This window comes from Anomaloglossus baeobatrachus, chromosome 4 (assembly GCF_048569485.1).
Source record: "Anomaloglossus baeobatrachus isolate aAnoBae1 chromosome 4, aAnoBae1.hap1, whole genome shotgun sequence".
In the NCBI taxonomy this organism is placed as follows: Eukaryota; Metazoa; Chordata; class Amphibia; order Anura; family Aromobatidae; genus Anomaloglossus; species Anomaloglossus baeobatrachus.
In genome coordinates, this window is record NC_134356.1 from 110,450,332 (window position 1) to 110,475,862 (window position 25,531).

Genomic DNA, 25,531 nt, shown 5'->3' on the forward strand with positions numbered 1-25,531 from the left:
CTCAAGGCCAGTACCTTCCTACCAGCCACCTAGCATATTTTGGGGGCCTCATATATTACAGCACCTACATAGTGGCTTGCTGCAACTAACACACAGTCTCAGTGTTAGCCAATTTTTATTAATACTTGCTGTCAGGGTCAGTAATTGTGCCTCAAGGCCAGTACCTTCCTAGCAACAACCTTGTATAGTTTTGGGGGCTTCATATCTTACAGAATCTAGATAGTGGCTTGCTGCAAGTAACACAGTCTTAAGGGTACTTTACACGCTGCGATATCGGTACCGATATCGGTACCGATATTGCTAGCGAGCGTACCCGCCCCCGTTGGTTGTGTGTCACGGGCAAATCGCTGCCCGTGGCACACAACATCACTAACACCCGTCACACGGACTTACCTTCTCTGCGATGTCGCTGTTGCCGGCGAACCACCTCCTTTCTAAGGGGGCGGTTCGTGCGGCGTCACAGCGACGTCACACGGCAGCCGTCCAATAGCAGTGGAGGGGCGGAGATGAGCGGCTGGAACATGCCGCCCACCTCCTTCCTTCCTCATTGCCGGTGGACGGAGGTAAGGAGATGTTCGTCGCTCCTGCGGTGTCACACATAGCAATGTGTGATGCCACCGGAACGACGAACAACATCGCTGCTGACAAGACAATGATTTTTGGTAAATAAACGACCTCTCACAGACAAACGATTTTTGTCTCTTTTGCGATCGTTTAAGGTCGCTCCAGCCTGTCACACGCTGCAATATCGCTAATGACGCCGGATGTGCATCACAAACACCGTGACCCTGACGATATATTGTTAGCCATGTTGCAGCATGTAAATGGCCCTTTAGTGTTACCCATTTTTTATTAATACTTGTTGTCAGGGTCGAAACGTCTCCTTCAAGGCCAGTACCTTCCTAGCAACAAGCTAGCATATTTTGGGGGGCTTCATATCTTACAGAACCTACCTAGTGGCTTGCTGCAACTAACACACAGTCTCAGTGTTACCCAGTTTTTATTAATACTTGCTGTCAGGGTCAGTAATTGTGCCTCAAGGCCAGTACCTTCCAGCAACAAGCTTGTATAGTTTTGGGGGCTTCATATCTGACAGCACCTACATAGTGCCTTGCTCTTACTAAAACACAGTCGGAGTGCCAAAAACCAATACTAAAAGAAAACTGTTGTCAAACCTTGTTTTCTTTTGGGGATGAAAGACATTCACAACATCTTTGTCGAATCCTCCAAGTGGTAGTTTGTCCAATAAAAGTACCTTTTGGTTTTTAGACTTACAGAAACAGCTATCGTGAGAAACTATTAACGCAAGTTTAACAATCCAGCATAAGTGTTGTTCCACTGCCTGTAGAAAAGGTCATGTTACAGTATTATTCACCTTGAATAATCAAACCAAGAAAATGGGAAAAAGAGGGGGTAAGGGCCGTGGACGAGGTGGTAGTGACAGTGGTGGACGCCCAAGCAGTGTGATCAAGCCAAAGAAAAAGGTTCCTGCTTTATCGGCCTCTGCCTTCCTATCCCAATTTTCTTCTTCACATGGGAAAGCACTCTTGCGCCCAGAACAGTGCGAACAGGTAACGAGTTGGATAGCAGAAAATGTCTCCAGTTACTTGCCGAGTAGCAAATCTTAAGGGTCCACACAGACAGACTTGAGTAGCCCAGAGGCTGGCCTAACGAATCCTCAGCCTGGTTATCCTTCCTCACAACATCAGTATTCTAAGGAAACATATGACACCAAAGCAGGTTACTCTGAGGAACTGTTTACGGGACCCTTTGACCTTTCACGCCTCTCACCGCGCAACACCACCAACGCAGGTGAGGCCGTGGGGTGCAGTGATGCACAGATCTTTGAGCACCCAAGGCCAGAAGAAAGCCATGTTGTTGGCCGTGACATGCTGGGCAATCAGGTGGAAGTGTTTGAGGATGATGAGACACAGTTGCCCTCAGGTCAGCCTCAAACCTCCATTACCAAAGATGTTGACCTTCAGGAATTTGAAGATGAGCTGGTCGATGATGAGGTGACTGATCCAACATGGATGGGTGGCATGGATTGAGAGAGCAGCAGTGCAGAGGAGCATGTGCCCATAGTCCGCAATAAGGCTGTAAGACATAGGGTTTCGACCACTGCCAGAAGTCAATCAACTGTGCACATGACACCACCACCTGTGGCATCTCAGAGTACAAGAGTCCATGCACCATCTCACCCATCTCAGAGTCCAAGGGTCCGTGGTGCAATTGTGTGGGTGTTTTTTTCGTAGAGTCCTTCAGACAAAACTGTTGCCATTTGTCAAATCTGTCAGACTGAGCTTAAAAGAGGCAAAAATAATTCCAGCTTGGGCACCTCCAGCATGAGAAACCATATGTTAGCCAAGCACACCACTAAGTGGTTGACAGCTCAAGGTGAAAAACATGATTTCCAGACTCAAACTCTGCCACTTCCCCTGGGCTGCCTGCTTCCCAAACTGGTGTGCAAGAAGGTGGCGCTTAGGCCTCCTTCTCCAAACCTGATGTTGGCCAAACTCAATCATCAACGACATCAGCTTCGGTGTCCCAGCGTTCCATTCAGTTGTCCTTACCACAGACCTTTGAAAAGAAGCGGAAATACCCCGTTACGCACCCCAGGGTGGAAATCATAACTGCACACATTGCACGATTGATAGCCCTTGAGATGTTGCTGTATCAGCTTGTGGGAACAGAGGCTTTCTGTGACCTTTTGGCGGTGTTAGAATATCCTTATTCTGTGCCTAGCCACCACTATTTTTCTCGTTGTGCCATCCTCGCGCTCCTCAGTCACGTGCCTGTAAACATCAAACGGGTTCTCACCAATGCCATAACAGGGAAGGTTCACTTAACCACAAACACGTGGAGAAGCGAAAGTGGACAGGGATGCTACATCTCACTAACGGCACACTGGGTGAACCTGGTGGCGGCTGGTACAGAGTCTGAGCTGGCAAGATCCCATATAATTGCCACACCCAGAATAGCAGGGCCCACATCAATCACAGTTACAGCAGCCTCCTACACAGCAACAATTCCCTCCTCCTCCTACTCTTCATCTGGCACCTGTGCATCCTTTTCAACATCCCCCGGTGTCCAACCGTCGATATCACTCCCCAGCTGGGATCTCTGCAGCACTTCCTCAGCTAAGCGTCAACACGCTCTACTGAAACTCCTCTGTATCGGTGACAAATCTCACACAGCACCTGAGCTTTTGAAAGCATAACTGAGCAGACAGTTGATTGGCTTCAGCCTTTGGATCTCCGTCCAGGGATGGTAGTGTGCGGTAATGGTCATAATCTGGTGGCGGCTTTAAAGCTTGGAAAACTTGTACACGTTCGTTGTATGGCCCACGTTGTAAATTTTGTAGTTCAGCACTTTCTAAAGAAATACCCTGAGATACCAGACCTACTTACCAAGGTAAGTCATCTCCCTCTTTTGCTGGCCTGGCAGTGCTGCAGCAGCGCTTACACTTGCCTCATCACAGACTAATATGTGACCTCCCTACGAGATGGAATTCAACCTATCATATGTTGGCCAGGATCCATGAGCAGCAGAGGGCAGTATCCTAATTCCAGCTGGGACATGCCCATCAGACACAGCTGCCAGACATAGGTACTGCCGAGTGGGTATGGATTGCAGACATTTGTCAGGTCTTGGAGAATTTTGATTACTGTAGCAACATTGTGATCAGTGAGGATGCTGTTATCAGCATTACCATTCCACTGATTTGTTTATTGAAACGCTATCTGGATGGTCTGACCGACCAAAGTGTTCATGCAATCCACAAAACCTCAGCCAACAAGCTCAGGCCACCTTTGCTCAGCATCATGAGGATGAGGAGGATGATGGAGAACAGGAATGCTTTTAAGTTGGTAACCTAGGGATTGACAACCAAAGCTTCAGTGCTGTCCAGCATGGATGGCCTGAGGAGGAGCAGGAGGATGAGAGACAGACTGAGGAGGAGAGGAGGTTTAGGGAGACAGAATGTATTCATAGCATTGACACACAAAGGTTTCCTGTTCGGAGTCTGGGGCACATTGCACAGTTCATGTCTCACTGCCTTTCTCATGACTGTCGGCTAGTCCACATTTTGGCAGACATCAAATACTGGTTATGTACCTTCCTTGACCCATGCTACAAAGACAAATTTGCTTTGCTACTTGTGGAGGTAATAAGGATTGTACTACGAAAACATTTAAGAGGGCTGTAGTGGAGCAGTTCATGAAACGATTACCCTCAAATCATGCTGGCATCAGAGGTAGCTTGTCATCTCACGCAACAGGATTACAAGAGAGGGCTATGCATAGTAGGAGCCACACAGGTGGGTGACTAATGTGCCAAAACTGGTCCATTTTCAACAAACCGTCAACTGCGAATCAGATACCGGTTGGGGGAATGATGACAAGGAGGGAACAGTTAAGTAAGATGGTGAGGGACTATGTAGGTGACCGTATAAGTGTGCTTTCCGAGTCTACTGTTCCCTTTAACTATTGGGTTTCCAAGCTCAACACTTGGCCAGATCTTGCATTATACGCTTTGGAGCTTGCCCTGCTGCGAGTGTGTTGTCTGAGCGTGTTTTCAGCTCAGCGGGGTCAATAATAACAGATAGTCGCACACGACTATCCACGGAAAGTGCAGACAGTTTGACCATGATCAAAATGAACCATAGATGGATTGCCCTAGAGTATCTCAGGCCGCCTTTTAACAATACCCAATAATACGTGCAGCCCCAAAATTTGGATTTCTTAAGTTCAAATAAGTTCCATTGTTTCTCGTTCAAATGATTTTTATTAGGTTTTGTAGTTAACAAATCTTGAAATCATGCGTTAGAAAATATAAGGACCTATAGATAGTAATATCAAGGTTAAGAAAATTCACATATTTTGACCCCCCCAGTTTGTTAGTGTTGATACATCAAGCAGTATATTTTGTTGGTCAAATCAATTGCTTATGAATTAACTTTTTGCAAAACATAACTAAACAACAAATAAAATTAACAACTTCCTGACATGGATTCTGTAGACAGTCCAGCAAATTTGTGAGATCAAAAACATATAATTCTAGTGAGTTTTAGATCAGGGAGATATCAAAGACTAGAGCTTCAAGCCTGGAATTATTAGTGAGCTTGTATTTCTTGAATATAGTTAGTGTTTCCTTAATGTCAGTTGGGCTATATATTTTGTCGGTGATTGGGCTCTAGCCATGGGTCCCATTTGGTGAGGTACTTGGTTTGAGTATTATTTTTTATGGCATAATAGTACTCTAAAGTTTTATGTAGAGTTAGTTTCTCCTTAGCTTCTTGAATATTAGGAGCTTTCTCACTTTTCCATTTGGATGCAATGAGTTTAGTGGTAACTAGTAGAATATGTATTACTATGGGCCTAAAATGTTAGGTAAGAACTTAGAGTTACATCTAGCTGTGTGATGGACCTTATAAGTGATTGTCTCTCCAGAATTTCTTAATTTTTGGACACGACCAAAATATGTGAGTTATGTTGCCTAAATTTCCACAGTTTCTCCAGCATTTGTTTGAGGTATCTGGGTTAATTAAATGCAATTTATGGGGTGTGTAATACCAGCGGGTTATTATCTTATAATTGGTTTCTATAAGAGCAACGCAAGGTATATTTTTGTAGACTGTGGCCAATGACTTTTGAAATCTTTCTTCAAATTGATTTTCTGGGATTTTTAACTCGATTTTCCACTTTTCCAAGTGTTTTAAGTTAAGGAGATTTGTGTCTTCATTATACATCTGGTAGATATATTTGGTTTTCCAAGTGTTTTGATTATTTGGATTTTTTTAAGAGAGCTGTGATGTTACTTGGAAGGTGGAGGGTGGTGCTATGTTTCATGAATATTTTTTCTATTATCTTTCAAGTTTTCTTATTTGACTTTGTTAGTTTGAATTCTTTTGCTAAATCTTGGTAGGGTTTCAGCTTATCATTATCGAGTATGTGTGAGATTAAGCATATTCCCTTGTATTTCCAGTGGTTGAGCTTTATCTTGGTGAGAATGCAGAAAGCGTTTCGATCTTCATCCAACCTATTGATTCGGTGCCGTGTATTTTTTTTAGATTGGCCTCCGAATTTCCTCCATTTATTATTGAGTTCCTGGTGATGACCTCCTTAGGGAGCCGCTTTTTAGAGGTAGGCCACCACCAGGTCTCCAACTTCTATATTTGGACAATAAGAATCTTCCAGTCCCACCCATGCAGGTTTATCATCTCTGTTCCAATACTTCTGGCTGCTTTTAATAGTCGTTGCTTGATAGTAAGCCATTATGTTTGGCATCCCCAACCCCCCATTGATTCTGTTTTTGTTTAGGGTAGATTGTGCTACTCGAGGTTTAGTTTTACCCCATACAAAAGAGGTTAGTTGAGTTTGGAGTTTTTGTTGAAGCTTCTTCTTGATTGGTAATGGCATAGTTCTGAATATATAAAGTATCTTGGGAAGTTCCAGCATTTTGTATGTGTTTATTTTTCCTAACCAGGAAAGTTCTAGAGATAAGCGAGCCTCTAAAGGCACGAGTTCGGTTCGGTTTGTAAAACGAAGGGCCGCGTTCGAGTTCGGCTCGACAAACCATTCGACGAACCTCATTGAAAACAATGGGAGGCATACAAACACATAAAAACACATAGTAAACACCTTCAAATGTGTCCAAAAGGTGACAAACAGCTCCCAAGACACCATAAACACATAGGAAAGTGACAAGGACATATACTCATGCGAAAACAAAACAGCTGGACGAGGAAAAAGAGGAGGAGACATAGCTATAGGCATGTCATGCCCTTCTAAAATCATGTAAAACACATCAAGGGTACTCCAAGCTGAGTCTCCCTTTTTCCAAAAATTGGGCCCCACAGACACCACTTCAGTGGCATCACTTGTGCCCCAGTTGCAAACTTGACAGGTAGATTTGCATCAAGCACAGTCAAAAATACGCCAGCCTTAAATGTCCCCAGGATGACACCGGGGTAGGTAGCAAAGTCTTTGCTGAACCATGACTTGTTCATTTTGGCTCATTTTGAAAAACACCGCAAGAGGACTCCAAGCAGAGTCTCCCTTTTTTCCAAAAATTGGGCCCCACAGAAACCACTTCAGTGGCATCACTTGTGCCCAAGTTGCAAACTTGACAAGTAGGTTTGCATCAAGCACAGTCAAAAATACGCCAGTCTTTACTCTCCCCAGGATGACACAGGGGTTGTAAAGTCCTTGCGGATCCATGACTTGTTCATCTTGATGAACGTTATTCTGTCCACATTGTCACTGGACAGACGCATGCGCTTATCTGTGAGCACACACCCAGCAGCACTGAACACACGTTCTGAGACAACGCTGGCTGCGGGACACGACAAGCTCTCCAAGGCATAAGTGGTGAGCTCAGGCCATTTGTCAAGATTTGAAGCCCAAAATGAGCAAGGCACCAGTTGCAAAGTCATGACATCGATGTTCATTTGGAGATACTCCTGTATCATCCTCTCCAGCCGTTGACTATGTGTCAGACTTCTTGTCTCTTGTGGCCTTGCATTGGATGGTCTAAAAAAATGATGAAACAATTCCATAAAATTGCTGTTACCAGCACCAGATACGGTGTTGCTGGTACGGTTTGACTGATAATGACAAGACAGTCCCATGCTTGGCAAGTTACAACTGGAAGATTCACTCCGTGCACCACTGGTGTTTGGTGGAAAAGCCGAGCTAAGATTGAGTAACAGCTTCTGCTGATACTCCTGCATACATGCATCTCTTTCTATGGCTGGAATTATTTCACAAAATTTGGACTTGTACTGGGGATCTAATAGTGTGGCAACCCAGTAGTCATCATTACTTCTAATTCAGACAATCCGAGGGTCATGTTGTAGGTAGTGCAGCAAGAAGGCGCTCATGTGTCTTGCGCATCCATGTGGACCAAGTCCTCGCTGTGTTTGTGGCGGCGAGGTGATAACCGTGCTTTCTTCCTCTGACATCTCCCCCCAACCTCATTCAACCGAAATTTGACCAAGGTCTCCCTCATCTGCTGAGTCTTCCATGCCCATCGAGAGTTTGTCCTCAATTTCTTCCTGGTCTCCTGCACCTTCCTCAACATTTTGGCTGCTACCATGCGCCCTTGTTAATCCCTCTCCCCCACCGTCCCCTGCCTGCTGCCTTGGTGATGCTGAACGTCTGGACCTTGTAGATGTTGGTATCCCTTCCGCATAGGAATCCTCCTGTACTTCCTCCCCTTCCTCTTGTCCCACCCCCTGACTCCGAATAGTGTTTGGCGTGTGCTCCAGCATGTAAATGACTGGAATTGTCATGCTGATAATGGCATTGTCAGCGCTAAACATATTCGTCACCATGTCTAAACTGTGCATAAGGGTGCATAGGTCCTTGATCTGAGACCACTCCAGCAGCGTGATCTGCCCCACATCTGCATCTCGTTGGCCCAAGCTATACGTCATAACATATTGCACCAGGGCTCGGCGGTGCTGCCACAGTCGCTGCAACATGTGGAGAGTCGAATTCCAGCGTGTCGCCACATCGCATTTCAGGCGGTGAACCGGCAGGCCGAAAGACTTCTGTAGTGATGCAAGTCGGTCAGCTGCGCCGGTTGACCGGCGGAAGTGAGCAGAGAGTGACCGTGCCCTGTGCAGAAGCCCATCTAGGCCAAGATAGTGGGTTAAAAATTGCTGTACAACAAGGTTCAACATGTGAGCCATGCAAGGCACGTGTGTCACCTTGCCTAGGCAAAGGGCTGCACCCAGGTTTGCAGCATTGTCGCACATGGCCTTCCCAGGCTGCAAGTTGAGTGGAGACAACCATTTTACGAAACTCGGACCACAGAGCTGACCACAACTCCTCAGCTGTGTGACTCACATTTCCCAGACATTCAACATAAAGACTGCCTGATGCCATTGAGCTCTGCTACCAGCATAGTAAGGAGGTGTGCGGGATACCTTGTGCGCAGTTACAATGCGGGTGGCCTGACCAGGCAGGCTTGGGGCGGAGGTGAAGGACCCAGACGAGGTTGAGGAGGCAGAAGCAGTGGAGGAACTTCTACATAAAGAGGATTGACGCACAAGTCGTGGGGACAGCAAGACTTGTTCAGCAGACCCTTGTCCATCTCTCACTATAATTACCCAGTGCCTAGTCAGCGACATGTAACGCCCCTATCCATGCTTACTGGTCCAAGTATTGGTGGTGAAATGCACCCGTTCACACACAGAGTTTCTCAAGGAAGCGGTGATGTTGTGTGCGACATGCTGGTGTAACGCAGGCACACCTTTCTTGGAGAAGTAGTGGCGACTTGGCATCTGGTACTGGGGCACATCGACAGACATAAGGTTTCGAAAATCCTGCGTGTCCACCAGGCGGAAAGGCAGCATTTTGGTAGCCAAGAGCTTACAGAGGGCTAAAGTTAACCTCTTAGCTTTGTCATGGCTAGGAGGAAATGGCCTTCTACTTGTCCACATCTGAGGGACCGAGATTTGGCTGCTGTGTGGAGATGGTGTTGAGTAGGGTGTCCCTGGAAAACTGCAGGTCTGTGAGGAAAGTGCAGTGGGAGACATGATGTTGCCTTCATCCAAACTTGGTGCTCTTATTGTCTGAGAGAGTTCTACACCAGCACTTGTGTCCCCTTACAAAACAACTGACTACCTGCCAAGCAAACTGCCTGTTGCGGTTAAAGAAGTGGAATGTCTGTATGGAAAAACATGTGTGACAGCTGTCCCCACAGTCAGAGGATGAAGAGCGCGCGGATACACTTGAAAGGGCAGACGGTGGTTGGCCCGCTCCGCTAGGCCACATTGTAGCACGGTGAGCTTCCCACTGAGACTTATGCTTGTTATTCATGTGACGATTCATGGAAGAAGTGGTCAAACTACTGAGGTTTTGGCCTCTACTTATAGATTGGCGACAAATCTTACAGATCACATGATTTGGGAGATCCTTTGCAAGGTGAAAAAAAGACCAGGCTAGGCAAGGCTTAGAGCTCATGCGACCTGCAGAGCCACCCCGACTTGTGCTCAGAGGCAGAGTTGTGGCTGAGGATGCAGTTGTTGACGTGCTACCAGTACTCCGACTTTGTCCAGGAAGGCGCAAGGTAACTTCGTTGTCAGTCGCATCCTACTTCACCACCTCTGGGGACCTCCTAGAGGGCCTGACTGTGGGTTGACAGTAAGTGGGATCTAGAACTTCATCAAGCGTTGTGTTTCCACTCCCCTCGCCCTTAGACCTACAGTTAGGTCCAGAAATATTTGGACAGTGAAACAATTTTCGCGAGTTGGGCTCTGCATGCCACCACATTGGATTTGAAATGAAACCTCTACAACAGAATTCAAGTGCAGATTGTAACGTTTAATTTGAAGGTTTGAACAAAAATATCTGATAGAAATTGTAGGAATTGTACACATTTCTTTACAAACACTCCACATTTTAGGAGGTCAAAAGTAATTGGACAAATAAACCAAACCCAAACAAAATATTTTTATTTTCAATATTTTGTTGCGAATCCTTTGGAGGCAATCACTGCCTTAAGTCTGGAACCCATGGACATCACCAAACGCTGGGTTTCCTCCTTCTTAATGCTTTGCCAGGCCTTTACAGCCGCAGCCTTCAGGTCTTGCTTGTTTGTGGGTCTTTCCGTCTTAAGTCTGGATTTGAGCAAGTGAAATGCATGCTCAATTGGGTTAAGATCTGGTGATTGACTTGGCCATTGCAGAATGTTCCACTTTTTTGCACTTATGAACTCCTGGGTAGCTTTGGCTGTATGCTTGGGGTCATTGTCCATCTGTACTATGAAGCGCTGTCCGATCAACTTTGCGGCATTTGGCTGAATCTGGGCTGAAAGTATATCCCGGTACACTTCAGAATTCATCCGGCTACTCTTGTCTGCTGTTAAGTCATCAATAAACACAAGTGACCCAGTGCCATTGAAAGCCATGCATGCCCATGCCATCACGTTGCCTTCAACATGTTTTAAAGAGGATGTGGTGTGCCTTGGATCATGTGCTGTTCCCTTTCTTCTCCAAACTTTTTTCTTCGCATCATTCTGGTACAGGTTGATCTTTGTCTCATCTGTCCATAGAATACTTTGCCAGAACTGAGCTGGCTTCATGAGGTGTTTTTCAGCAAATTTAACTCTGGCCTGTCTATTTTTGGAATTGATGAATGGTTTGCATCTAGATGTGAACCCTTTGTATTTACTTTCATGGAGTCTTCTCTTTACTGTTGACTTAGAGACAGATACACCTACTTCAGTGTACTTCACTGAGAGTGCTCTGGACTTCAGTTGATGTTGTGAACAGGTTCTTCTTCACCAAAGAAAGTATGCGGCGATCATCCACCACTGTTGTCATCCGTGGACGCCCAGGCCTTTTTGAGTTCCCAAGCTCACCAGTCAATTCCTTTTTTCTCAGAATGTACCCGACTGTTGATTTTGCTACTCCAAGCATGTCTGCTATCTCTCTGATGGATTTTTTCTTTTTTTTCAGCCTCAGGATGTTCTGCTTCATCTCAATTGAGAGTTCCTTAGACCGCATGTTGTCTGGTCACAGCAACAGCTTCCAAATGCAAAACCACACAACTGTAATCAACCCCAGACCTTTTAACTACTTCATTGATTACAGGTTAACGAGGGAGACGCCTTCAGAGTTAATTGCAGCCCTTAGAGTCCCTTGTCCAATTACTTTTGGTCCCTTGAAAAAGAGGAGGCTATGCATTACAGAGCTATGATTCCTAAACCCTTTCTCCGATTTGGATGTGAAAACTCTCATATTGTAGCTGGGAGTGTGCACTTTCAGCCCATATTATATATATAATTGTATTTCTGAACATGTTTTTGTAAACAGCTAAAATAACAAAACTTGTGTCACTGTCCAAATATTTCTGGACCTAACTGTAGCCTCTCCCTGCCCTGACCGAATATTTAAGTTGTCATCCCAATCAGGTATCTGCGTCTCATCGTCATCAGTATGTTCCTCATTGTCTCCACCAACAGGTGTTACAGTTTGTGAATGAGGATCTACATTATGATCAGAAACTTGGTCATCAGGGCCTGAATCAGACTCAAAGCTTCTGGACTGGAGTTTTTTGGATGTTGAAGTTGAGGTGGAGGAGAGGACACTTGTTGGAGCACTTGAGATCCATTCAAGTATATTCTTTTTTTGTGCATCATCTACCTTTGTTACAGTTGTTCGGTTCCGTAAAAAAGGGAGCACATCCAATTGTCCATGGAAAGTAGTAAACATCTTACTTTTGCTGGAAGATGGCCTTTCTTCAGCCGATGTTAATGTAGCTTTCCCACCTACCCCACGGACACAAACTTTTTTCCCTTTTCCAACACGACTGTTCCCCTTTCCACCAGCATCTGTCCTTTTGCCACTCATTTTGTTAGCAACAAGACTGGACACTTAAAATGTGGTAGCAAAAATTGAGAGGTGGTGAAGATTGCAGAGGTTGTCTAGCTTTATTGATAGCTGAAGAACCAACACTGGCTATCACAGTCAATTTTAGTATGCCCCTAACAGTGGCAGCACAGCTTGCAATTAGAATTCTGTGGAAAAAATGGACAGGTGTGTACAATGCAGAGGTGATTTAGCTTTATAGACAGCTGAAGAACCAACACTGACTATCACAGTCAATTTTAGTATGCCCCTAACAGTGGCAGCACAGTTTGCAATTAGAATTGCGTAGCAAAAGTGGGCAGGTGGGTAGAATGCATGAGTGCTGTGGGTCAGTGGACAGCAAAGGAACACTAACTTAGTATTCCAGACACTTTTAGGATGGCAGAAAAAGTGTCAGCTGTTTGGGGAAATAAAATAGCGTGGCAAAAATGGGCAGGTGGGTAGAATGCACGGTTGCTGTGGGTCAGTGGACAGCAAAGGAACACTAAGTTAGTATTCCAGACACTTTTAAGTAGAGTTGAGCGATGTTCGAGGTTCGCCAATTTCATGTTCGAGTGATTTTGGGGGTGCTCGAGATTGAACGCGAACGCGAGCTTTATGCTTAAAGCTCGATAGCTCGAGTTACGTTCGAGAACGGTTCGATCAGCAAAAAGCCTAGCTATTTACTAGCTGGCTTTTCACTGTAATAGTGTGAGTCACTCTGAGATTCACACTATTATCTAATTTCAGCGTATAGTGTGCGGGGGCGGCGCATTTAGATCAGTGCTGCTGGGATAATGGCGATCGCCATTATCTGCTTTCTGCGTGTAGGTGACAGTCACCGCTCACGCAGCTCCTGGCGCCGCTCCGGCTGTGTACGCTATACACACAACGCTCTACAGATTAGGGACAGAAGTTTATTTCAGCCCTTTTCAGGGCTAATTTTCTCGGGCTCAGAGCCATAGGTGACTGTCAGGTCCGTGGAAACGCTGTATACAGCTTCAGATAACTGCATCTGTGTACCTAAGCTCAGGGAATTCCTTGCTGCATTTCACCATTAGGAGGGATAGAAAGGGAGGCTTCCTTTCCTGCTCACTGACCCAGATTTTGTGTCCCACTGGTGCCAAGCATTTTCCAGCACCTCTGCATTAAACCCTCATGCACATTTTGCTACGCTATTTTTATAGCAAACAGTGCTGAATATAAGTGCCATCCAAACAGTGGCTGCTATACTAATTTTGTGTCCTACCGGGGCCAAGCATTTTCCAGCACCTCTGCATTAAACCCTCATGCACATTTTGCTACGCTATTTTTAAAGCAAACAGTGCTGGACATAAGTGGCATCCAAAAAGTGGCTGCTATACTAATTTTGTGTCCCACCGGTGCCAAGCATTTTCCAGCACCTCTGCTTTAAACCCTCATGCACATTTTGCTACGCTATTTTTATAGCAAACAGTGCTGCCAGTTTTAGGGCCATAGTTGCTTTGTCAGGGATAGTCAGTGTTGGCTCTTCAGCTGTCAATAAAGTTAGACCCCCTCTGCAATCTACACCACCTCTCAATTTTAACTACCACATTTTAAGTGACTAATCTTGTCATTAACAAAATGAGTGGCAAAATGACAGATGCTGGTGGAAAGGGGAACAGGCGTGTTGGAAAAGGAAAAAAGGTTTGTGTCCGTGGGGAAGGTGGCAAAGCTCCATTAACATCGGCTGAAGATAAGCCAAATTCCAGGAAAAGTAAGATGACTACTACTTTCCGTGGACAATCCGATGTGCTCCCTTTTTTATGGACCCGAACAACTGTAAGAAAGGTAGATGATGCACAAAAAAAAGAATATGCTTGAATGGATCTCAAGTTCTCCAACAAGGGCCCTCTCCTCCACCCTGTGAATCAGAGGTCTGCTCCCAAGCTACAGAGAGTACAGACCAGAAAATGGTCTGCAGTGATGCCCAGAACCTTTGTGACTCAGATTCAGGCCCTGATGACCAAGTTTCTGAGCATAATGTAGACCCTCATTCCCAATCTGTAACACCTGTTAGTGGAGACAATGAGGAACATACTGATGACGATGAGACGCAGATATCAGATTGGGATGACAACTTAAATATTCGGTCAGGGCAGGGAGAGGCTAGGTCTGAGGGTGAGGGAAGTGCAAGCACAACGCTTGATGATGAAGTTCTAGATCCCACTTACTGTCAACCCACAGTCAGGCACTTGAGGAGGTCAACAGAGGCGGTGGAGGAGGATGCAACTGACGACGAAGTTACCTTGCGCCTTCCTGGACAGAGTCGGAGTACTGGTAGCACGTCTACAACTGCATCCTCAGCCACCACTCTGCCTCTGAGCACAAGTCGGGGTGGCTCTGCAGGTCACATGTCCTCTAAGCCTTGCCTAGCCTGGTCCTTTTTTGACCTTGCAAAGGATCTCCCAAATGATGTGATCTGTAAAATTTGTCGGGAATCTATAAGTAGAGGAAAAAAGCTCACCAGTTTGACAACTTTTTCCATGAATCGTCACATGAATACCAAGCATAATTCTCAGTAAGAAGCTCACTGTGCTGCAATGCGACCTAGCGTAGCGGCCCAACCGCTGCCTGCCCCTTTCAGTGCATCCGCGCGCTCTTCATCTTCTATTACTGTGGGGACAGCTGTCACACCTGGTTTTCCATTAACACCTTCCACCACTATAACCGCAACAGGCAGTTTGCTTGGTAGGTCGTCAGTTGGTTTGGAAGGGGAAACAAGTGCGTGTGTACAGCTCTCTCAGACATCGATAGCACCAACGTTGGATGGAGGCAACATCATGTCTACACCTGCACTTTCCTCACAAACCTGCATTTTTCCAGGGACACCCTACTAACCACCGTTTACACACAGCAGCCAGATCTCTGTCCCTCAGATGTGGACAAATAAAAGGCCATTTTCTCCGACCCATGACAAAGCTAAGAGGTTGACTTTATCCCTCTATAAGCTCTTGGCTGCGGAAATGCTGACTTTCCGCCTGGTGGACACAGAGGATTTTCGAGACCTTATGTCCGTCGTAGTGCCCCAGTACCAGATGCCCAGTTACCACTACTTCTCCAAGAAAGGTGTGCCTGCGCTACACCAGCATGTCGCACACAACATCACCGCTTCCTTGAGAAACTCTGTGTGTGAACGGGTGCATTTCACCACTGATACTTGGACCAGTAAGCATGGACAGGGGCGTTACATGTCGCTGACTAGACACTGGGTAACTATGGTGATAGATGGAGAAGGGTCTGCTGAACAAGTTTTGCCTTCCCCCCGACTTCTGCGTCAATCCTCTGTATGTATAAGTTCCTCCACTGCTCTTGCCCCCTTAACCTCGTCTGGGTCCTCCACCTCCGTCCCAAGCCTGCCTGGTCAGGCCACCAGCGTTGTAACTGCGCACAAGGAATCACGCACACCTCCTTGCTATGCTGGCAGCAGAGCGCAACGGCATCAGGCGGTCTTTAGCTTGAAATGTCTTGGAAATAGGAGTCACACAGTGGCTGAGTTGTGAGTTGTGGGCAGCTCTGCTGTCCGAGTTTCATAAATGGTTGTCTCCACTCAACCTGCAGCCAGGTAAGGCCGTGTGTGACAATGCTGCAAACCTGGGTGCGGCCCTTCGCCTGGGCAAGGTGACACACATGCCTTGTATGGCTCACGTGTTGAACCTTGTTGTCCAGCAATTTTTAACACACTATCCCGGCCTAGATTGCCTTCTGCACAGGGGACGAAAACTGTCTGCTCACTTCCGCCATTCAAGCGTCGCAGTTGAGCGACTTGCATCGCTCCAGAAGTCATTCGGCCTGCCGGTTCATCGCCTGAAATGTGATGTGCCGACACGCTGGAATTTGACTCTCCACATGTTACAGCGACTGTGGCAGCACCGCCGAGCAGTGGTGCAATACGTCATGACGTATAGCCTGGGCCAATGAGATGCAGAGGTGGGGCAGATCACCCTGATGGAGTGGTCTCAGATCAAGGACCTATGCACCCTTCTGCACAGTTTCTACATGGCGACGAATATGTTTAGCGCTGACAATGCCATTATCAGCATGACAATTCCAGTCATTTTCATGCTGGAGCACACGCTAAACACTATTCGGAGTCAGGGGGTGGTTCAACAGGAAGGGGAGGAAGTACATGAGGATTCATATGTGCAAGGGATAACAACATCACCAAGGTCCAGACGTTCATCATCACCAAGGCGGCAGGCATGAGACGGTGGAGGAGAGGGATTAACAAGGGCGGATGGTAGCAGGCAAAATGTTGAGGAAGGTGCAAGAGAACATGAAGAAATGGAGGACGAACTGCCCATGGACATGGAAGACTCAGCAGATGAGGGAGACCTTGGTTACATTTCAGTTGAAAGAGGTTGGGGGGAGATGTCAGAGGAAGAAAGAACGGTTATCACCTCTATGCCACAAACACAGCAAGGACTTGGTCTGCATGGATGCGCAAGACACATGAGCGCCTTCTTGCTGCACTACCTACAACATGACCCTTGGATTGTCAAAATTAGAAGTGATGATGACTATTGGGTTGCCACACTATTAGATCCCCAGTACAAGTCCAAATTTTGTGAAATAATTCCAGCCATAGAAAGAGATGCACGTGTCGCGGGCGGGGAGGAGGGTGTCAGCACACCACGCTCACCCCTTCTGCTCGGGTCCGGCAGCTGCTCAGTGGTGGCTCGAGCGGTGGGCCGGATCCCGGGGTTTCTCGAGCGACACTCCTCGCCCGTGAGTGAAAGGGGGGTTTTGGGATGTTGGGATAATGTCCGTGACGCCACCCACGGTTGTGGTGATGTGTAGCACCACCGCTGCTCAATGCGGGGATCCCGGGGATGGTGATGGGGAGCAGCCAGGTGTTGTGTTGCCCCTCCGTGGGTAGGGGTTGGTGATCCCGGGGCCCGGTGATGGCTTGGGAGGTGCAGGGCTTGGTGGGCGCAGGGACGCGGGGGCAGCGCTGTGCCTTGCGGCACTGTGGTACTCACTCAGCCTGAGACTTGGACACAGTTTGTACGGTAAACCAAACGGCTGGTAGGACGGTCCCACAGACGGCTGCTTTGCTTTCCCGGTAGGTGACGGTGATGTCCCTCTTCCTTGCACCTGTATGTACGGATGGTTGCGATGGGTCCCCACCGGTAACCCGCTCCCCGGCTTCAAGCTGGGCCGGAGGAGCACTACACTTTGCCCGCAGGCGCTGGCCCTCAGAGACTGGTGCCCTGGCGGTGGCGGTGCCTCTGTTGTACGGGTTGGGCTGTTGCCTTCAATCGGGACTTGGTTGTTGGGGGAATCTACGTCCCCTTCACTGACGGATTCGGCAAATTTGGCGACTCCTAGCCTTGCCGGGGTCCGAGAGGCCCCTGCCCTGGTGCTGACTGTCTTTCGGAACACTGCTCCAGACCACCGGGCACACAGCCAACGGGGTCCTTCCAGGAACTTCCAAACGGTCCCCCTCCGGACAGTCACCGCCGTCGCTGACCTTGCTGTTCTGGCCCTACACAAAGCTGGGCTCTCAGGCTTTGCACACTCTCTGCTCTGTCACCACTTCTTGCTTTCCTCCTTTACTACTCTTCTTTCCTCCACTTTCACTTCTCTGTTGTTTACTCTAGCCCTCAGCTAGACTTCACTCTTGCCCTCCCCGGGCTAATCTGCCTGGTACTTCCTGCCTCCAGAGCTGTGAGCTCCTTGGTGGGCGGAGCCAACCGCCTGGCCCACCCCCTGGTGTGCATCATCAGACTCCTGGAGGAAGGCAACAAGGATTTTTGGTTCAGCTTAGGTGTGCCTACCTGGGATGTGGGGTGTGGTGGTGTGTGACCTGTGACCCCTGGCGTGCCCAGGGCGACACACACGTATGCAGGAGTATCAGCAGAAGCTGTTACTCAATCTTAGCTCAGCTTTTCCACCAAACACCAGTGGTGCACGAAGTGAATCTTCCAGTTGTAACTTGCCAAGCATGGGACTGTCTTGTCATTATCAGTCAAACCGTACCAGCAACACCGTATCTGGTGCTGGTAACTGCAATTTTATGGAATTGTTTAATCATTTTTTTAGACCATCCAATGCAAGGCCACAAGAGACAAGAAGTCTGACACATAGTCAATGGCTGCAGAGGATGATACAGGAGTATCTCCAAATGAACATCAATGCCATGACTTTGCAACTTCTCATTTTGGGCTTCATATCTTGAAAAATGGCCTGAGCTCGCCACTTAAGCCTTGGAGATATTGTCGTGTCCAGCTGCCAGCGTTGTTTCTGAACGTGTCTTCAGTGCTGCTGGGTGTGCTGACAGATAAGTGCACGCGTCTGTCCAGTGACAATGTGGACAGACTAATGTTCATCAAAATGAACAAGTCATGGATCCCCAAGGACTTTACTACCCCTGTGTCATCCTGGGGAGAGTAAATGCTTGTGGATTTGGAATGTGCTTGATGCAAATGTACCTGTCAAGTTTGCAACTGGGGCACAAGTGCTGCCACTAAAGGGGTGTCTGTGTGGCCCAATTTTTGGAAAAAAGGGAGACTCTGCTTGCAGTAACCCTTGTGGTGTTTTTAAAAATGAGCCAAGATGAACAAGTCATGGTTCAGCAAAGGCTTTGCTACCTACCCCGGTGTCATCCTGGGGACAGTTAAGGCTGGCGTATTTTGGAATGTGCTTTATGCTAATCAACACATACAGTTTGCAACTGGGGCACAAGTGCTGCCACTAAAGGGGTATCTGTGTGGCCCAATTTTTGGAAAAAAGGGAGACTCTGCTTGGAGTAACCCTTGCTGTGTTTTACATGATTTTAGAAGGGCATGCCATGCCTATATCTGTGTCTCCTCGTCTTTTTCCTCGCCTAGCTGTTTAATTTTCGCATGAGTATTTGTAATTGTCACTTTCCAATGTGTTTGTGTTGTCTTGGGAGTTGTTTGGCACCTTTTGGACAACTTTGAGGGTGTTTTCCAGGTGTTTATATGTGTTTGTGATTGCCTCCCATTGTTTCCTATGGGGTTCGAGAGTTTGACGAACGGTTCGACGAACAGCTCATCGAACAGGGCACCGGTCGGTGAAACGAACCGAACTCGAACTCTAGGGGGGTGGCTCATCTTTACTTTTAAGATGGCAGAGAAAGTGTCAGCTCTTTGGGGAAATAAAATAGCGTGGCAAAAATGGGCAGGTAGGTAGAATGTACAGGTGCTGTGTGTCAGTGGACAGCAAAGGAACACTAACTTAGTGTGGCGCCCTGGCCAGACAGTTGGCTCCACCCACCGTGGAGTTCACAGTCCTGGAGGCGGGAAAAGTAAGGGAGTTTAGAGAGAAGAGTTTGAGGAGTCGGAGAGTAAGGAAGTAGTAGTGGAGGAACCGACTGACCGTGTCCGGGTACGTGGCCCGGGCACCTGACAGCAAGGTTGGCAGACGGTGGTGACCGTCTGCAGGAGGCCGATTGACGCACAACCGTGAGGACCGGGGACGGGCGGTGGCCCGCCGGTACCGAACCGGGGAGCGAAGAGAAGCCAGCACCATCTGGCAGGGCCTACGGACCCCGACCGGGCTAGGAGTCGCCGTAAAACCGGTCAAATCCGTCAGCGACGGGAACCTCCGGGGTTTCCCAGCAGTAAAGTCCCGACTGAAGGCAACCATCCAAACCGTGAGGGAGATAAAGCTACCGCCAGAGCCTGCGGGCAAAGGAAGGGCTCCCTTAGCCAACAAACCGCTGGGGAGCGGGCTATCAGTGGGAAGCCATTGGGGCCAAGCACAGAACACCGGTGCAGGGAGAGACAGTTACCGCCAACCTACTGGGAGTGACCGCCACAGACGTCTGTGGGACTCGTCCATCCAGCCGTTTGTTTTACCGGAGACTCCGTGTGTATTACTGGCTGAGTAAGTACCACCGTGTCGCCTGGCACTGCGACCCTGCACCTGGCCAGGCCCCGCATCCCACCTTCCGTCCTCCACCACCGGGCCCCGGGACCACCAAAAACCCCCTACCCACGGAGGGGAGAAAACATCTCAGCTGCTCCCTGTCAACGCTCCCGGGATCCCCGTACAGAGCAGCGGTGGTGTCCCAACCTAACCACAAACCGTGGGTGGCGTCACAGACAATACCCCTACACCCAAACCACCCCTTTCACTCACAGGTGAGGAGCGCCGCTCGAGTCCCCGGGATCTGGCCCACCGCTCGAGCCACCGACCGAGCGAGCAGCAGCAGCAGCCGGACCCGAGCAGTGGGTAAGCGCAGCGTCCCCTCCTCCGCCCGCGACATTAGTATTCCAGACACTTTTAGGATGGCACAAAAAGTGTCAGCTGTTTGGGGAAATAAACTAGCGTGGCAAAACTGGGCAGGTGGGTAGAATGCACGGGTGCTGTGGGTCAGTGGACAGCAAAGGAACACTAACTTAGTATTCCAGACACTTTTAGAATGGCAGAAAAAGTGGCAGCTCTTTGGGGAAATAAAATAGCATGGCAAAACTGGGCAGGTAGAATGCACGGATGCTGTGGATCAGTGGACAGCAAAGGAACACTAACTTAGTATTCCAGACACTTTTAGGATCGCACAAAAAGTGTCAGCTGTTTGGGGAAATAAAATAGCGTGGCATAACTGGGCAGGTGGGTAGAATGCACGCGTGCTGTGGGTCAGTGGACAGCAAAGGAACACGAATTTAGTATTCCAGACACTTTTAGAATGGCATAAAAAGTGGCAGCTCTTTGGGGAAATAAAATAGCATGGCAAAACTGGGCAGGTAGAATGCACGGATGCTGTGGGTCAGTGGACAGCAAAGGAACACTAACTTAGTATTCCAGACACTTTTAGGATCGCACAAAAAGTGTCAGCTGTTTGGGGAAATAAAATAGCGTGGCATAACTGGGCAGGTGGGTAGAATGCACGCGTGCTGTGGGTCAGTGGACAGCAAAGGAACACTAACTTCGTATTCCAGACACTTTTAGGATCGCACACAAAGTGTCAGCTGTTTGGGGAAATAAAATAGCGTGGCATAACTGGGCAGGTGGGTAGAATGCACGCGTGCTGTGGGTCAGTGGACAGCAAAGGAACACTAACTTAGTATTCCAGACACTTTTAGGATGGCACAAAAAGTGTCAGCTGTTTGGGGAAGTATAATAGCGTGGCAAATATGGGCAGGTGGGTAGAATGCATGGGTGCTGTGGGTTAGTGGACAGCAAAGGAACACTAAGTTAGTAAAGTTAGTATTCCACACTTTTAGGATGGCAGAAAAAGTGTCAGCTGTTTGGGGAAATAAAATAGCGTGGCAAATATAAGCAGGTGGGTAAAATGCACGGATGCTGTGGGTCAGTGGACAGCAAAGGAACACTAACTTAGTATTTCAGACACTTTTAGGATGGCAGAAAAAGTGTCAGCTGTTTGGGGAAATAAAATAGCGTGGCAAAAATGGGCAGGTGGGTAGAATGCACGGGTGCTGTTGGTCAATGGACAGCAAAAGAACACTAAGTTATTATTCCAGATACTTTTAGGATGGCAGAAAAAGTGCCAGCTCTTTGGGGAAATAAAATAGCGTGGCAAAAATGGGCAGGTGGGTAGCATGTGTCGCGGGCGGGGAGGGCGTTGCGCTCGTCAACGCTCGGGTCCGGCGCTGCTGCTGCTGCTCGGTGGCTCGAGCGGTGGGCCGGATCCGGGAACCCGAGCGACGCTCCTCGCCTGTGAGTGAAAAAGGGATGGTTTGGGTTTGGGGATGTTGTCCGTGACGCCACCCACGGTTGTGATGAGATTGGGACACCACCGCTGCTCTGGACGGGGATCCCGGGAGCGATGACAGGGAGCAGCCGAGATGTTTTCTCTCCCCTCCGTAGGTAGGGGGTTTGGTGGTCCCGGGGCCCGGTGATGGGGAACTGTACGGTGGATAGCGGGGTTTGGCGAGGTGCAGGGTCACGGGGGGCAGCGCTGTGCCAGCCGGCACTGTGGTACTCACTCAGCCAGTAACGTACACGGAGTCTCTGGTAAAACAAACGGCTGGATGGATGGGTTCCGCAGACGGCTGCAGTGTTTTTCCCCTAACCCCAGGTTGGCAGTGTAAGTCCTTTCCTGCACCTTCTTGTACGCTCCTCCTGTGCTCCGGTTTCCACCTGGCTCCCCGGTTTGGTACCGGATGGGCCACCACCCTGTCCCGGCTACCTACGGTTCCACCAAGACTGTCTTCCCGGCTCCCGCAGACGGCCACTACCGTCTGCCTGACTGGCTACACAAGGGCCCTAGGCTCCAACCTAGGCCCCAGTCTGCATCTGCCTCTCTGCAGACCTCCTCTCTCTTCCTCTGCCTGGACTTGTCTCCGTTGTTTCCTGCCTCAGACCAGCTAGACTCCTCGGTGGGCGTGTGCCTGACTCTGCCCACCTGGTGTGTCTGTCTGAACCCGAGGGAGGAAATCAGGTCTCACAAGAGATGACTGCTGTGACCTGCTGGGGGTGGGGGTGTGTGTTGTTGCCTGTGGCCCCTGGCTAGTCCAGGGCGCCACACATGCACAGGTGCTGTGGGTCAGCGGACAGCAAAGGAACACTAAGTTTTATTATTCCAGACAATTTTAGGATGGCAGAAAGTGTCAGCTCTTTGGGGGAAAAAGCATGGAAAAAATGGGCAGGTGGGTAGCATGCACGGGTGCTCTGGGTCAGTGGACAGCAAAGGAATACTAAGTTAGTATATCAGACACTTTTAGGATGGCACAAAAAGTGTCAGCTGTTTGGGGAAATAAAATAGCGCGGCAAAACTGGGCAGCTGGGTAGAATGCACACGTGCTGTGGGTCAGTGGACAGCAAAGGAACACTAGGTTAGTAAAGTTAGTATTCCATACACTTTTAGGATGGCACAAAAAGTTTCAGCTCTTTGGGGAAATAAAATAGCGTGGCAAAAATGGGCAGGTGGGTAGAATACACTGGTGCAGTGGGTCAGTGGACAGCAAAGGAACACTAAGTTAGTAAAGTTAGTATTCCAGACACTTTTAGGATGGCAGAAAAAGTGTCAGGTCTTTAGGAAATAAAATAGCGTGACAAAACTGGGCAGGTGGGTAGAATGCACGGGTGCTGTGGGTCAGTGGAAAGCAAAGTAACACTAAGTTAGTATTCCAGACACTTTTAGGATGGCAGAAAAAAAATGTCAGCTCTTTAGAGAAATAAAATAGCGTGGCAAAACTGAGCATGTGGGTAGAATGCACGGGTGCTGTGGGTCAGTGGACAGCAAAGGAACACTAGGTTAGTAAAGTTAGTATTCCAGACACTTTTAGGATGGCAGAAAAAGTGTCAGCTGTTTGGGGAAATTAAATAGCGTGGCAAATATGGGCAGGTGGGTATAATGCATGGGTGCTGTGGGTCAGTGGACAGTGGACAGCAAAGGAACACTAAGTTAGTAAAGTTAGTATTCCACACACTTTTAGGATGGCAGAAAAAGTGTCAGCTGTTTGGGGAAATAAAATAACTTGGCAAAATTGGGCAGGTGGGTAGAATGCACGGGTGCTGTGGGTCAGTGGAAAGCAAAGGAAAACTAAGTTAGTATTCCAGACACATTTAGGATGGCAGAAAAAGTGTCAGCTCTTTGGGGAAATAAAATAGCGTGGCAAAACTGGGCAGGTGGGTAGAATACACGGGTGCAGTGGGTCAGTGGACAGCAAGGGAACACTAGGGTAGTAAAGTTAGTATTCCAGACACTTTTAGGATGGCAGAAAACGTGTCAGCTGTTTGGGGAAATATCATAGCGTGGCAAATATGGGCAGGTGGGTAGAATGCATGTGGGTCAGTGGACAGCAAAGGAACACTAAGTTAGTATTCCAGACACTTTTAGGATGGCACAAAAAGTGTCAGCTGTGTGGGGAAATATAATAGTGTCGCGGGCGGAGGAGGGGACGCCGCGCTCTCCCACTGCTCGGGTCCGGCTGCCGCTGCTGCCGCGGCCTGCTGCTGCTCGGTGGCTCGAGCGATGGGCCGGATCCTGGGGACTCTAGCGGCGCTCCTCGCCCGTGAGTGAAAGGGGTTTGGTTTTTGGGATAGTCTATTGTCCGTGACGCCACCCACGGTTGTGGTGATTGAGTGGACACCACCACTGCTCTGTCTGGGGAGCCCGGGAGTGATGGTATGGAGCAGCCAGTTGTTGATTTGCCCCTCCGTGGGTAGAGGGTTTGGTGATCCCGGGGCCCAGTGATGGGGTTGGATGGTGGACAGGCGGGTATGGGGCCTGTGAAGTGCAGGGGCAGCGCTGTGCCGCACGGCACGGAGGTACTCACTCAGCCAGTAAATACGACACAGTTCTCGATAAACAAACGGCTGGTTGGACGAGTCCCTCGGACGGTTACGGTGCTGATGTTCCCTGCAGTTGACGGTGACGGTCTCTTCCCTGCACCTATGTGTAGTTGTTTGGTAGCGATGGATTCCCACCGGTAACCCGCTCCCCGACCTGGATATGAGCCGGAGGAGCTCCACTCTTGCCCGCAGGCGCTGGCCCTGGGAAACTGGTGCCTTGGCGGTGGCGGTGTCTCCCCTTAATGGTTGGACTGTTGCCTTCAATCGGGACTTGGCTGTTGGGAGACAGTCGTCCCCTTCACTGACGGATTTGGCAAATTATGGCGACTCCTAGCCTTACCGGGATCCGAAAGGCCCCTGCCCTGGTGCTGACTGTTCTTTGTATACCGCTCCGGTACCGCCAGGTCACCACCCGTCCGCGGTCCTTTCGGCAACCTCCGAGCAATCTCTCCTGCAGACGATCACCGCCGTCTGCCAACCTTGCTGTCTCAGTCCGGGGCACACACCCGGACTAACTTCAGGCTTCTTGCTGTCACTACTCTCACTTTCTTCCTTCTCCTTCACTGTTTACTCCTTCTACTTCAAACTCCAAACTCTATCTTAGCTCCACACTCAAGCTCTGCCTGAGCTAACTGCCTGGTTTTCCCGCCTCCAGGGCTGTGAACTCCTCGGTGGGCGGAGCCAACCGCCTGGCCCACCCCCTGGTGTGGACATCAGCCCCTGGAGGAAGGCAACAAGGATTTAAGTTTTGACTTCGGTGTACCTGCAGGGAATGTGGGGTGCGTGTGGTGTTGTGACCTGTGACCCCTGGTTTGCCCAGGGCGTCACATTCCCCCTTAGCAAAACGCAGAACGTCCTCGGGCTGCCCGTCCAACACCGGTTTTATTTTCCTTTTGTTTTTCTGAAAAATAAGTAGAAAACGGT

The 25,531-nt window shown here is 48.7% G+C and overlaps 1 protein-coding gene across 1 annotated transcript in view; it reads left to right on the forward strand.

The window, feature by feature from the left end:
- LOC142302326 (uncharacterized) overlaps window positions 1–25,531 on the forward strand; it is a 306,787-nt gene that overhangs the window by 40,683 nt on the left and 240,573 nt on the right. The gene's annotated exons all lie outside the window — the stretch shown is intronic.